Genomic DNA, 15,610 nt, shown 5'->3' on the forward strand with positions numbered 1-15,610 from the left:
GCTCAATAACACTCCAGACATCGAGCGTTATCCAGGATATGAAAGAGGCAGAAAGAGGGGGGAGAAGTGGTGGTTTACTTAAATTAAATGCTTGCCAGGGCCACAAATCTCTGACGCAGGAGCTAAACTGTTGGTGTTTTTCATCAGGCATAGGCAGGGTCTCCGATGGGATTCATGTGGAAAATACAGATGATACCCAAATGAAGTTAACCTCCACGATACATCTAGTGTGCATGTATTAAGCACTGCTCCTCGGATTAATGCTCCGATATCGACTTCAGCCACAAACCTCAGCGGGCAACGACTCCTCCGCATGCTGTATTGGTGCTGCTGTTCCTTGTGTGTGTGGTGGAATTCAATGTGCATCCAACAGGCACTATTATTCAAACTTGTTATTATCTTGAGCTCTGACTCATGTGTAATTATCTAACAATGTTCACCTCTCCTTACGAACCTGGCATCGGAAATTTCACAAAAACACATAATTTACAAAAAACCCATAACTCGATTTTCATCTCGTTGTCATCTTAACACTGAATGCAACGCGGGGTAATTTGTTTTGAAAATCAAGCGGAGAGAAAAAGGCCTTCCTTCTCCACCGCCGACAACACAAAACATTTCTTTTTTTCAGTCATGCACAATTGCTACATCTCAAATTTGAATACTCAAGGTTGGATTTCCTTACGCAAAACTCCTCAGTAATTCACTGCGGTCACAGACGCACGGCGTGTAAAAGGATGCAAAAACAAACACGAGAGCGTACAGCGTGCGCTGTCTCTCTTAGACTCTGTTCACACAATTGAGTAACATATCACTGTATGCTGTAGCAACACTGCAATATGCGACTTCTCACTTAGCAGCGGCCATTGTTGCACAGTTAACACATTATGGGATACTGACGTTCATTAAATCAGGGAACCGCCCGTAACGTCAGTTATACACAAACATCCATCGAAAGGTTATTTATCTATTTATTTGCACGGGACCGTGCAAGACTTCCTCGCTGTACCAGAGTCGGCTATAAGCTAATTAATATATGAAGCCACCTGGGCAGGAAACGGAGGACCACGTCTCTGTTAAGACAATTAACACTGTCACTGACATTCGCCACCATAAGCTACCGGTCATACCAGACCAGGAAGGGCTGTTGGGGCAAACGCCTGGAGGTTTATACTCAATTGTGCAAGTTTGAGTTGTAAATGAAATAGTTGTGTTTTTTTCCCCTTGGAATCGGACACGAGGGACCTTGCTCAAACAATGGCAAACAGCGACGGGGCAAAACGGATGAGCGTAGGTACGTATGCTGGGGGTTCACCGTGCTTTTGGCCGTAGAGTGTCAATCTATAAATAACACAGTAAGATATGGTAATAACATAAATATGGAATGGGTTTATTTTAATCTTAAATTAAATTTTAATCGGATTTGGGTCCGTCCGAGGCAGGCCGGTCGCTGCCGTAGGCGCCGCTGGAGTCTGAGCTCAGAAACTGCATAATTTTGTTCCTCACAGTAACTTTAGGGAATATACATATATATATGTTGAACTTTATTCTGTGTAAATATATATATATATATATATATATATATATATATATATATATATATATATACACACATTCATAATAAAGTTCAACAGAACTATTTAAAAAAATAATAACAAATGCTGGCATACTGTACTCTCTGTAGTAACATGGAAACAGTTTCCCCCTTTGAGTCATGTTCAGTCTCTCTCTCGCTCTCTTTCTCTCTCCCTTTCGCCATCTCTCTCTCGCCCCAAAGGAGACAAACAGCCATTGTGCAGCCCATCTCTTTAATGGCGTCCCAGACATAACCTTATCAGGACACATAATCTTTGTGGGACATTTCTCACATTCCCTGCTCCGACATCAGAATTAAAGTGGGAGGCATGCTGATTACTCAACACCCACAAGCAAAATGACGGGAGGTGAAAGTCACCAACAGAAGAAAAGAGGTCATAGGGTAAAGAGAGAGCGAGAGAGAGAGAGAAAGAGAGAAGTGATGAACATTAAGACAGAGAGAGAAGATGAGAAGTCACTAAGTCACTATATCCAATCACACATTCTATTGTTTCTGCTATTAATAATGTATGAATAAATGTCAGGTGGTACGCATTCGATTAGTATAATTAGACACCCTGGGCTATACAATTTCATGGGACAGCAGAATAAGTAGATACACAAGTATAAAAGTGTGTGAGTGTGAGTGTGTGTGTGTGTGTGTGTGTGTGTGTGTGTGTGTGTGTGTGTGTGTTGTGTGGGTGCTCAAATGGTTCAGAGCCAAAGCATCTCTGTAATTATGACAAATGGCAGCAGCCGAGTCCATTCAGAGGCCTCGCCGCATGGCACAAGCTGCGCAGTAATACACCATTATCATTGAACAAGGCATACCGCAAGTCACATATACATTTTCCCATTTGGAGGAGACACTAAACCGAAATATTCAACCCCGGGGTGCTACAGCGCTGCGTTTGTTGAAATTGAAATGGCAGTAGATGTCACCGAAGTCATATTGAAGCTGGCACACGGTCTGGGATTTAAGAAACGTCCCAAAAAAAAAACGCCACAGTCAGCGGCACATTATTGTGTCAGTTCTGTCACCGGGAGGGGGGGGAGGGCTATTGTTTCCAGTGTAGTGACAAACATATTCAGGGAGTGAGCTTGATTTCCGGCCCCATCTCAACTGACTTATTTGGGCGCCAAGTCAATACGGATACGCGGATAGTGGCGACGGCGGTGGCAGAATGTAAACAACTGGGGGTCAAGTGAAGCTTCAGTCTGACCACTTACATCCATCCACTTTAATTATCGTTTAATCCCCCCCTTAATGAAACAGGACTCCTGAACCTGCCACCATGCTGTTAATTTGTCTGTTTCCACAGCCACAGATCCATTTGATTATGGGTGTTTAGGCGAGTAATTTCCTAAACAAAGTCATTAAGAGATAATTTAGCTGCCTGAAAAAGGTGTGTCAATGCCATTAAAGCCATCACCACCGTGGCCAACTCGGACAACAATCAATCAATGGTGGCCAGTGTCTTTAGCGAGGCCCTAACGAGCACCGATACATTCCTGAGACGGACTCGAGTCACACGACAGAACAGAGGAGACGGTTTGAGGCGGACAAGAGATGTGAGGAATGCCCGCCATGTGGAATTGGTTGTTATTCAGAGCCAGTGACCCTCTGCTGCAGGGGGTGTTGGATACTTTGCATGCAAATAGAACTACTCATCAAATGAAGGTGCTAATGTGCTCTGAAATGCTTTTGTCCCTTACGATGGTAGCCGTGGCTCTCGCTTTCACCTCTCCTCAAATCACTCTACCTTTTTCCCCTTTTACCACGACGCGAGGCCTTGCTTTCTCCCTTCGCCCCCATTTTTGACGTGTACGTTCTTGAAGTGTTTTCATTACCCGGACGTGAGGTACTTTTTAAAAAATTGGAATGGTTGCGAGAAAACCGAGATTATGCGTGTCCTAGATGTGGGGGAAATGGTAATGATTTAGAGCAGCGTTAATGGGGACACTGTGGTGGTTGGGGTATTTATGATTTAAAATATTTAACAGAGTGGCTGTCAAGTATACAGAGGTGTCAGTACTGGTAACACAGTACTCAAGCAATAGTCTGATATAATCCCCTTTCACACTGGTCGCCGAGCAGCCTGCACAGAGGAAGAATGAATTCAAACATCTATTTTGACTCAAATCCTTTTCATCGTTATTTCACAAGGTAATCTCACCAAAAATGTGTGTGTGTATATATATATATATATATATATATATATATATATATATATATATATATATATAATTTCCATATTCAATCTGCACTAATCATGAGGGGTGTTTGTGTATTTGCATCAAATGTTCCCAGTCCAGTGCACGCAGATAGATAGATAGATAGATAGATAAGTAGGTCATTTGTTTGTAGCAGCAGCAAACAAAGTTACATAGTATATCAATGTGCACAATAATAATGCACACAAATGCACAATATATACAATAAAATAGCAGAGCAGGACATTTTAAATGGAATACAAATTAAATAATAAAGAAAATAAACATAGTATACAAGTATATTCAGTGTGTATATAAGTGTGTATAAAGTATATACAGTGAAAGCGGTGCAAGGGTTATTGATGTTGATTCAATTGGAGGAGGATCTGATTTATTATGAATAAATAAATGTAGACTGACCGTTCAGCTTCAACAGCCAATAGAGACATAGTCAGAATAGTGTGTCGCCGTACCGCACAAACGCCACAATGCACCAAACAGTGAGCAGACGATCAGAAACTATCGGACAGACATAGTGGAGCATTTAGCAGCTAGAGAGTCAGTTCATGTTCGACTGAACACTGACTTACATTCACCAAGTCTGAATAAATGCTCATATTGCTTAAAGTATACAACAGTTTTCCGTAGTAACTTCATGTCAATGTGGATTCATTGCCGTCCCGACAATGCCAACTTAATTAATCAATGCCAGTTTAAATGTGCAGTTGTTGTCATAGTATTCTGTGATTGCTTATCGCGGCGCGAAGATTTCTTCCAAGACATTTCTAAAAAGATCTGCATGGTGCTTAAAAAGTTCTCTCACACGACAGAAGTAGTAGATGATATACAGAAGCAGTAGTAGATGACTTAGTCGTATCAGAATCTCATCTTGATTCAATTTATTTCAGTTTCCTCTGTAAAAAAAAAAGATCAAACTAGAAGGGAGCCAAAAACAACCCAGAGGGTTTCAATCTCTAATAACCTTTGTTATTGTAAAGTAGATACAATGAAACTACCAACAGACTTTGAGCTTGATCCGTAAAACACTTAATAACTCTTTAAGAGGAATTAATGTTCAAATAAACACTCCTTTGCCACAGGCACAAGGGCGAGCTGCACTTTGCTCTGCTTTTATTGTTCCACATCCTCAAAATGACTTTCAGAGTTCAGTACTTGAGACTGTGCGCATACACGGGAAAGTGTATCAAGTAAGCGGGGGAGGGTTTTATGATTTTTCCATTTTCTTTATGCAGACTTAAAAACACCCCATAGATTAGCCGGAGACTGGCCTAAATGTCAAATGAGAGACGAGAGGAGAGGCTGCTTTATGAGTGTGTAGGATCAATGACAAGTGATAGTCTGAACTGCTGGGATCTCCTTCAATCAGACATAACGTATGATGCTGTATGCGGCAGGGATGTGAGGAGGATAGTGAAGAGAGATTAAGAACGAAAGCTGTGAGGGAGGATTTAAGGCAAAGATGGAAATCAACACAGCGGATATAGAAAAAAGAAAAAAAAGAAGAGTTTAAAAAGTGGGGAGGTGACAAGGCAGGACAAAAAAAACAAAAAAACGCTACATGGAGTGATGAGGCGAAACAGAGGTGGAAGAGAGAGGGGGAGTCACACAGGATATAAAGAAAGTGGAGCCAAAGAATGTCCGGAATGAGAGACAGAAAGAAAAAGAAACAGGAGAGGAAGAACACAGAGCCAACGCACTTGCATTGCCAGATTTAGATCCATACTAAGCCAAGAGTAGACTAGTGGGAAGGACTTTTCTGTTTCTCTGTGTTATGTGTAGAAAAGGGAAGGCCCCCAGGGGTCAATACTTGGACCATTGCTGTTCAGCCTGTAGCTGTTGCCTCAAGTCCACATGGATTGATAACACAAGGCATGTTACCAATTATGCAGATGCCCCATTGCTATACAGTACCCACGCTTGTCTTAAAATACCTAAAGATCTGAATGTCCAGCAACTTGCCGCGACTCAACAAAAGGCACGATAACAAAATAATTGTTATTGGTGCTGATGCTGTGAGGCAGGAAGCTTGTTCTCACCAGCCCTCTTTCTCCCTGGAAGTACAGGACAACAGGTCATAAATCTGGCTGTTTATTGTTGAGTATGCCCTACGTCCCAGAGCAACATCAACAGTACAACATAAACTGTCGTTTATCATCTTAAAACAATATCTAGAGTAAAAGAGTCCTCAATAAATAATAATGTTGTGTTGGGTTCAACACTATAACGATGCAAGAATGTCCAGAATATTGGACAAATCCTGCAAAACATGTGTTATGTGCAAAGCTGTGGAGTTAGAAATATGTGACCTTACCATGAATAAACCTTTCCAAAATAAACATAGAGTTGCATCATAGTCAATATGGATGCCATTTTGACAAGAAGAATATGTAAAAAAAAAAAGAAAAAAAAAAAAGATTACAAACATTTAGAAGCCAGTCAGTACCTCTCCTGACTCTCTTAATCCATACGCACACCTGTCAGACCTCCTATGTAATCTGGCGTAGGCCCTCTGGTTGTTTCAGAAGTTAAATCTAAATTTGACAAAGTAGCTTTTGGGTTTTTTTTACGGTCCAAGCTGCTAGGATTCTTTGCCAGATTGCGATAGATGTGCTCTGACTTTACCACTTTAAACAGACTGAAAACGTTTGTTCCCCCTCTGCATTTGATTAGTTTAGTTGTGTTTGTTTTTAAACGGCATCTGACAATTCACTTTGTTTGGGCAATTGTATTTCCCCCCTAGAGTAACATGTTTTATATGAATAAAGATTTCTTTGTTTCTTTTTTTCTTCTTCTGAAAACCACCTTAAATCTGTTTCTGCTGACCCCAGACTGTTTACCTCCTTCTGGCTCCCTGACACTATATACTCTACACACACACACACAGACACACAACAGACACACACATCTGTTCCGGGCATTACAATTTACCTAAGCCAAACCAGTCTTCCCCCTCCTATCTCTCTCAGGCCTAATGGAAAAAACAATGCTGGAATTCCCTCCACTAGAGGAAAAAAAACCCACACATGATTTCTTCTCTTTGCTCGGGTCTTGAGCGACCCGGGGTCTGTTTACTAGATTAGCATCAGCATGAAAATCCTGGAGCCTCAATATGGAGCGCATATTTAAGAGAGAGAGAGAGAGAGAGAGTGGGAGAGAAGGTAGAGAGAAAAAGGTTTGAGTGAGAGAAAAGAGGGGGAGTGCACGGCAAATGAAAAATGAAGAGTGACCTTTATGCGCAAGAACACTGGTTTTTTCCCATGCACCGAGAGACACTGTGGATTTATGTAGTGGGAAATATGTGCAGCATGTGCAGGAGGATAAAAACATTGCTGTAACACTCCTCTTCCATCCGGAGCAGACCATGAGAACACCTCCTCTGAGTCGCCTACCTGACAGTGGAGCCAGGTACAGTATCGTCTTTACCCAGCGCCATGTGTCTGATGGATATATAATTTCAGGGGATTTAAAGGTTGCTGCTGGAATAAGATAATCTCTGACTCTTTCTCTCTGCAGCGGATGTGCTTCCCATTAATGAGGGAGAGATAGCCCGAATAAAGAGCGCTGAATTACGGAGCGGTAATGTAATACCTGTAATAGCTTATTGTTGATGAATGGATATCTTTGAGTATTACTGGCGCTCGCCCTGGAGTTGTGTCACTGTCATTAACCTTCACAGTGCTCAAAATTACAGCGGCGGAGAGACACCGGCAGACGGAGGAACAGTCGTCGCAATCGAGAACAAAGATTTTTGCATCGTCTGCAGGTTAATTATAGGTCTGTGTTTTAGGAGGAAGCCTCTCCAGGATGAATCTTTTATTCTCTGTGCTACACATATCTTTTATGCGCCATGCTCCCTCTCCTCGCTTCTTTTATCCTTTGAGGTTCGAAATTCTTCGCGAGACAAGGAGAAACCTCACATCACGTCACAACAGAGGAGATAGGCCTGACCTTTGGCCTCCCACCCGTTTACAGCCATCATTAGCAGGGCAGGGATCAGGGGCCAAAGCCATAAATCACACTCAAACCATCAATGTAGGAGGAACGCAGCTACACTGCAGTAAAAAATGAAAAGAAAACACACTCTGAGACTGACGGGAGACTAAAAGCAAATCCATCCATCACTAGCTGGAGGCTCCCTAAAGCCAGGAGAAGAAAACACACAAGGCGATAATCTCTAGCATGGTTATAAATAATACAGAAACCTTGCTAATGGCAATAAGACGTTCTGCAGCATGACAGAATCCCTCATGATGTGATTATTCGGCTAAAATTCCCCCAAGGACATGTATTATCTCGCGTAAATACTCAGGAGTAACTCAATAGGGCAATGTGTTCCCTTCCAGAGACTGTTTGCCCTTTTAGCTTGTGAATCAGGAGGAGAGGTGGATTTATTGTAATGGCAACAAGTGGCTGTCAGTCGGGGCATGAGGTCGGGCGGCGGGCAAAAATAGAACATTTGGGGAGGGAAAAGGAAAACACTCTTTTACTGCCCCGTCTTTGCACAAGGGCACTGCTACTCACAGTTTAGTGTACCTTTCTCGTAATAGAAAGAATCAAGACAAACAAGAAGGAGAATGCAAATGAGCTGCTGATTGAGTCATTTTGAATGTAGTAAATAAATAACAGCACCAAATGGTTCGACCGCAAAGAGAATTTTCACTCTTCTTTATGTTAAAAAAAAAAAAAAAAAAAAAAAAGCCTTGAAATAATGAGCCGTAATGGGGAAAAAATGTGATGTGCTTAGACCAGAGTGAGTCGTTACCATTAGGCTTGGGACACGAACAATGTAGTGATGTAACAATACCTCAACCTGCGTGGCCATTAGAAGGAAAAGCATGTTATATTTGATTATTTTTGTTCCAGTATCACCCACTTCCAGATGGTTCATTTTTTTAAGAGCTCAATTAGGAAATACAGATGAGGCCACGGTAAATACACCGCAGCAGCCGAGAGACCGTTAGGCCTAGCATAAAGACTGATGGAACAGCTGGCTGTGTGTCAAAAGTGACAAAAAAAAATCAATTGTATATCTCGTTTGTTTAATCAGTACAAAACCCAGAGTGTTAAAACAGCACATTGTGGGTTTTACGAGGAGAAATGTGCCGGACCATTGGTTGGCCGGGAGCAGTTACTTCCTGGAGTCTCGTCGTAACCATGAGGTTGCCAGGCAACCAGCAGAGACTTCAGGAAGTCACTTTGCCTGTCCAAGGTGACCCCTCCTACAAGAAATAAAGTGTCAATTTGTTAGATTTAGTGGCACTTGAAGGATGATTTGATGCTTCTTCTTTCTTTTTTTCATGAGTTGATGGTAAAATGAAGCTTATGTTGGGCTAAGCTAACTGGCTGCTGCATGTGGCGTCATACCTTATTTAACAGACAGATATGACATGTAACTCTCCGGAAGAAGGTGCTTAACCGTGTTTCCCAAAATGCGGAATCAATCTTTCGTGTTTCCGCATGGATGGATTGATAACAAATGGCCTAAAAAAAGTGGTCTGGTCCTTTAAGCACAACACAGAGCGGTTGAAAAAAAAAGCATAGAAGTCAGATAGTACGATACACAGATACGTTTGGATAATGCAACGTGTGAAAGGGCAGCATGAAATTGTTTAAATGATTCTGTTCCAGAGAAGACAAAAAGACACAAACATTTCTGGCTTCACAACAACATCTCTGTGGGCTAACGGTGTTTCCCGTCGCTTCCTTAACCTACTTCCCTGCATTGTGTGTTAATATTATTTATTTATAGCGGCAAATTTCACAGGGAAATTATCTTGTCAAATGCTCCACTGTGAACGCCCCCGTCATAAACAGCATCTAAAAACAATGTTATCCTTTGCAGAAGAAGAAGGCACGGTATCTCCTCCCAAAGGAAGGCCGGCTGGCACTGCCGAAGATACAAAATGTGAACCTGCGAGTCCCCGGACTTCCATTTCACACTCGCATTGAAACTCTGTGCATTATCAGCAACCTGGAATCTCTACCCCTCCTCCTTTCACCATCTCCTCTCACCTTCCTTTCCCACTCACACTCCATCTTCTCTCGCCACAAATCAGCCACCTGCTCGTCCAGTGTAATCAGATGAATTCCAATGTATCGATTTCCACAGCGACTTTATCTCTCCCCGTTGCTTTGGATGTCACATCTCATGAGGTATTTTCTCTCACACACGCACACACACACACACACACACACACACACACAGACAGAGGTGTCAATCAACAGACATCTCCAGTTGACAACTGTGCACACAGGGCAGCTGTGAACAAAGACACATGCCTGCATGTGTGCTGAGCAGTGGATCCAACACAAAACAAAACATCAGAAATAAACACACACACACACACACACACACACACACACACACACACACACACACTCTCTCTCTCTATCGTTGCATTGCAGGCATAACTCCCAGGCCTGGCTGTGTGCAAGTTTGATCCCTCTCACCGTGTCTGAGAGGCATGTTAATCAGCGAAAGAGGCTGCCAGCTCAGCCATATATGTCTCTATCTTTCTTGCTCTCACTCCCTGCATCTCTCTCTCTGCCTCTATCTGCATCTAGTCTGTCCAATCTGTCTCTGCTCTTGTCAAACCCTGTTTCTCCTCCTCTACCTCATTGTATTTAGCTCACATTCTCCTCTTTCTCTTCTTGTTCTTGCTCCAGCTCTCATCACATCACATCAAATCATGTCTTTTTTTTTTTTTTCTTCTTGCCCCTGCATATTAATGCATCTTTCTCCGGGGTTAGACAGATGGGATTTAAGACACTTAAGACTGGAAGGTTTATTTAGAGGGGCTCGCTGAAGATATCTCACCCTTTAATTTGCCCTCTTTTTCACCCCACCCCCCACCCCCCTTCCTTTCGTCGCCCTCCCCTCCTCTCCAACCCCTCCGCTACGAGGCTTCGGGAACTGTGTGTGGCGGTCTTAAAGTGGATTTGGGTATGGTGACTGGATCATGGTGGGTGGCTGTGGGATGCTGGATGAGTTTCACAGGACGACTTTTAAAGCACGAGCTTTGAGAGCTGAAGGGCAGAGAGACGGAGGAAGGGAGGATGGCGAGAGGAGAGACAGTTGTGCGGGGAGAGATACCGCAATCGTGTGTTTACAGAGACGGCTCCTAAGGAGATTTCCACCCGAGCACTCAGTTATAAGTCATGAGGTGGGGGAGTGAAGGGAGGTGGTCATCTCCGCGCTGACAGCGATAACAATGGTGAGACGGATGCCGAGGGAGTAGAGCAAAGGGGGGGACAAAAAAGAGGAAATTAGAAGAGAAAGAGAACATGAACTGTGGTGAGTGCAGTCAATTTAGAGAGGAGAGCGGGCCCTTTCAATGGCTCCACATGTGTAGCACAAAAGAGGCCTTTAGCTTTCTTAAACATGGCGCGAGGCTACGACACAAATTAAAAGAGATGTCGCTTCCTTGACCTGAATAACTCAGGCAGACGGCCAAAGAAGATGTGTTGTGACCGACAGCCTGCTTTTCTTTATTTGACCTCACAAGGCTCTCGGGCTCGTCCTCCATCCGTCGCAGCGCACTTAAAAAACTCATTCACACGACACACTTCGGAGATGACATCTCAATGGGGTTTCCTCAGCTCAGTCGACCAGTGCCGTCAATTCCTATTTGCATGAAATGAGCTTGAGCTCGAGTTCTCCTCGTGGTGGATGTTCAACAATGTCATTGAGTACCTGGCATCTTGTGGAGCAGATCAAATCAATATAAACCATTTCTCCTTGGAAGTCAATGGCCCCCGCCCCCTGCTGTCAACTTCATTCAATAAAACCAGAGACGAAACAACGAGCCCAGGGAGACGTGTTCGGCGAGCGCTCACTTATATGACACGAGAGGAGCATTTACAGTACAGAGGAGCAGCTCACGCAAAGTATGCAGGACACTGGTCGTATTGATCGTGGCGGCCAGAGTACAACACAGGCTCAAGGATACGTGGAGGTGAACGACTGTACGGTGGAGCTTTTCTCTCTGTGCTACCCGTCACGAATTCAGTCGAGAGGAATGAAGCAGCTCATCTGGGCCTTTTTAATAATTCCACATAACAACAATGGGAATCCAACACACGGCTCCATCGGCCCTCGCTCTCATCTCCCCATTAAAGCACTGGTCTGGTACACAGGTTCTTTGTGCTCCTTCCACTGCGACAGATTGGGAGCTACAGACATTATTTTGTTCTCTGAATAACAGGGTAAGTGGCTCGTTCATTGATTGGTCTTTCTCCAGGCTTCTGAGCAACAGGGTATAACGCAGCAGAGCCAAACAGACAGCAGACTAACCCCCTGCTGCGGCTGTTGACAGAGGCTGCCATTTAAAAACACTGAGGGGAGGACAAACAACAAGGCAATGAGGAAAATTGCCCAGCTTGGTTTCACTAGAGCTTTTCCCGCGACTTCGCTCATCCAGCTGGAATATCCTCACAAGAACTCTGAAGTTAAGTTTGCCCCAAAAAGATAAGACAGGAATGCTTCAGGGAATGTGTTGTCCAATTGTTTGCGTGTGCCTCAATCTGTGATGTTCAACGAGTTCCAGGAGATGAAACTTGGTCTACTTCTGCTGAAGTTTCCTGTAATTTCCAGAGTGGCTTTGAACAGCCCAGAGAGAATGAAAATATGGAGGTGGACACACTGAAAGCCATAGTACACTAAACCCCCCGAAAACACAACTCGGCCTCCTTCTTTCTGGACTATAGCTGCTACCGTCTGTGGAGAAACAGCCTGGTTTCACAATGTCTGCCTGTATGTTGGACTTCTATAGGAAGTCAAGTCCTCGCTGTTTGACTGTGATTGACACAAATTCGGTTAGAGACAGTCTTGTCATTGTTTATCATCGAGGAAAACCTACAGTTGAATTAGGTTTTTTTTGGTGACTTCATTCAAGCAGCTTTCCTTGCCCACTCAGACAGCCGCGTCCTGCTGGGCAGAAACAACCCCCCTGTGGGAACGCAGCGAACACAGCCAAGGCTTCTCCTCCGTTGTTAGCTGGTCACGTGACAACACACAATACGATGACGCACACGCCTGATGTATCGTATATTTAAATGATAAAGGCAACAAATAAACCATGAATAACTGTTCATTTTCAGCTAACAGCAGGCAGCAGCCGATGATCAGCTGATCTGCGCTGCACATGTTCTCGTTTCCCCGCATGAACGTGCGCCATAAGGAGACACTTAATATTTATGTTTTTGTTTGTTGATCATTTATCTGCTATCAAACTGTTGTAAAATATTCCCCTCTGGTGCTAATACCTATCTCGATTGTAATGCCACACTGTACCTGTTGGCCAGTCATCTGCAGCAATATGAAAAATAAATCCACAGGAAAAACAAATCACAAAGTGGCAGCTGTTCAGTTAAGTAAAAGCTCTAAAAAAAAATTATACACTAAAACTGTAGGATGCGGTTCTTAATGATTCTTGGGTGCAATTTCAAATGCCTGACGCTGTGAGAAGTACCATAAAGAATTTGGCACACGCACGTAGAAACCATGGGCTGTATTGTCGGTGCACATGGCAATTAGAAGTGAAGCGATGCTCCAGGCCTGGATTGATCCGGCAACAACAACCTGCCTGTTTATTGACTGATCTCCTGGGTTTCACTGCTGCACAGATGCCCCGAGGCCACTTTGTCGGGCTCCAGCTTTCTGTCTCTCCCTCCCATGCTCCCTGTGCTTTGTGACCATGTGAGAAAGAGAGCTATTCAATATTGCCTCGCTAATGTAAAGCCTGGTTTTCCAGCCTCAGAGCACGTTATTATTTAATTCTGCTCTGGTCTACAGTTTGATAAACATCTACCTCGACTTCTGCTGTTTGGATTTGATTCCCCTTTCAATACGCAGTCTGAAAAGAACTTCATGTGTTTACGTGATGGGAAAATTGCATTTGCACAGTGTGTTCCAAATGCGTAACAATTATTGTCAATTATATACACATCTAGGCAACAAGCAGTCAGATAATCATACAGTTTACTCAGATAATCAGTCAATAATGGCCTCGAATTTCAAAGGAAAACAGCACACGACGAAAATGAATACGGTAACTCAAAGTTGAACCTGGAAGTCGGTCTGTAAACTGGTAACGAGGGCCAGTCTGGGTCAAAATGTTATCGCACGCCGAAGATTTTGCATGGACGCGTTTTGGAAGGAAGAAACATGGGTGTACAATTTGGGCCAATTTGCTTATGTTGTACAGTAAAATGCCCATGCCTCAAAATAACGTTAGCTCGTTACCCCCAGTAACGACAACTTTAACTACGTTGTTTGTGTTTCGGTTAATCTGAATGAAAATGACACTACATGTTAAGATATAATCAACATTATTAAAACGGTGACAACCCTCCCCAACGGATATTTTAGCTGTGTTACCACGTTTCTCAGATCTCAGCAATTATCTTAATGATTGATGCAATCATCATAACCTGTAGAAACAATCAGATGCAATAAGAACCCAGTTGTATTGATACTGCAATTATCCTGCAATTATGCTATCATTTCAAAAAAAGGTGCAGGGTTATCGTGCCAGGATTGCCAGCATACCGAATGTGCACGGAGGAAGCTGTGATGACGGCATGCATTCGCTCTGTTTACACTGGACTCAACTCGTACACAGCCGACCGCTTTCCATCTGCAGCCAGCGTACAGCTGAAGGACAGCTGTCAAGCCTGGCCGTCATTATTGAAAGGCGGGGGGGGGAGAGAGAGAAAATTGATATCCATCTAGAGGTGGGGATGGGGAAATAAGAGAAAGTAGTAAAGAAAGCGAACAAAAAAAAGAAGGGAGAGAGAGGTAAGCTCAGAGTGAGAGAGAAAGAGCGCATAAATGAATTTTAGAGTCAGAGTGAGATGACACGGGGAGATAAAAATGAAAATAGAGGGTTTGGATTGGAACGGCTGGAGACAAATGGAAAGATAGGAGAAACGCAGCCTGGCCAGCAGTGTGGTAACGCCGTGCTCTCTCGCTGAAACAGTTTGGCTCATGACAAGATAAGGACAGCCATCACAACCTGAGCCTCCGTTTTTTTACTCATCCCGAGTGGTGGAGCACTAACAACAACTTCCCTTATCATCAGCCGCCATTGTCTAAAATCACACGCACACAAACTCACACTATCACCGAGGGACGCACATGATTAGTTGTTACAGCGGCATTAAATGTAATTTAAAGACCGTCTTGAAAGGACAGACACAGTTCATCAATTTGTGTGCTCCTGAATAGACCGCCGCCGGCTTTATGAGTCTGAGGCCGTGATGTCTGCTTCGTTTCTCTTTCTTTACTCGCTCCTCTCACATTTGCAGAGAGGGCTCAGTTTTAGGCTATATGTCAAAGCCTCTGCGAGCTTTTGAAATGGCTGCCCAATGCTAATCAGAGTGAGTCATGCTGTGGGAAATCTGTCAGAGAGAGTGAAGGCATGAATGGACAAAAGGGGCGGAGGAAGCAGCAATGAAGGTTTGAATCACCAAACATTCGGCTGTACGGGCTGTTCGTTAACCTCGACATCCACCCCTCGCTGCTCTCTCACTCATTTCTTTCCTGTCGTATTTCCTCTACTTTATGTCTTGCTCTCGCTTTCTCTTCTCCCTCCGCAGTCACGCCTGGCTGTGTTCTTCAATGCCAACGGGCGCTATGGCAACAAGACATTGACTCCTGCAGAGTCGCTGTGAATGTGGGAATCAACATGTGAGAGTGTGTGTCTCCCTCTTTGAATACATCCATGCGTATCTGCCACCTTCTACTCCGGGATTAAGACGCATTGGCAACACAAAGTGGCACTGCAAAATGAATCCGATT

The 15,610-nt window shown here is 43.7% G+C and overlaps 1 protein-coding gene across 1 annotated transcript in view; it reads right to left on the bottom strand.

Annotated features, from left to right (window-relative positions):
- sema6bb (sema domain, transmembrane domain (TM), and cytoplasmic domain, (semaphorin) 6Bb) overlaps positions 1–15,610 on the bottom strand; it is a 125,272-nt gene that overhangs the window by 61,697 nt on the left and 47,965 nt on the right.

This window comes from Cyclopterus lumpus, chromosome 4, assembly GCF_009769545.1.
Source record: "Cyclopterus lumpus isolate fCycLum1 chromosome 4, fCycLum1.pri, whole genome shotgun sequence".
Classification (NCBI taxonomy): domain Eukaryota; kingdom Metazoa; phylum Chordata; class Actinopteri; order Perciformes; family Cyclopteridae; genus Cyclopterus; species Cyclopterus lumpus.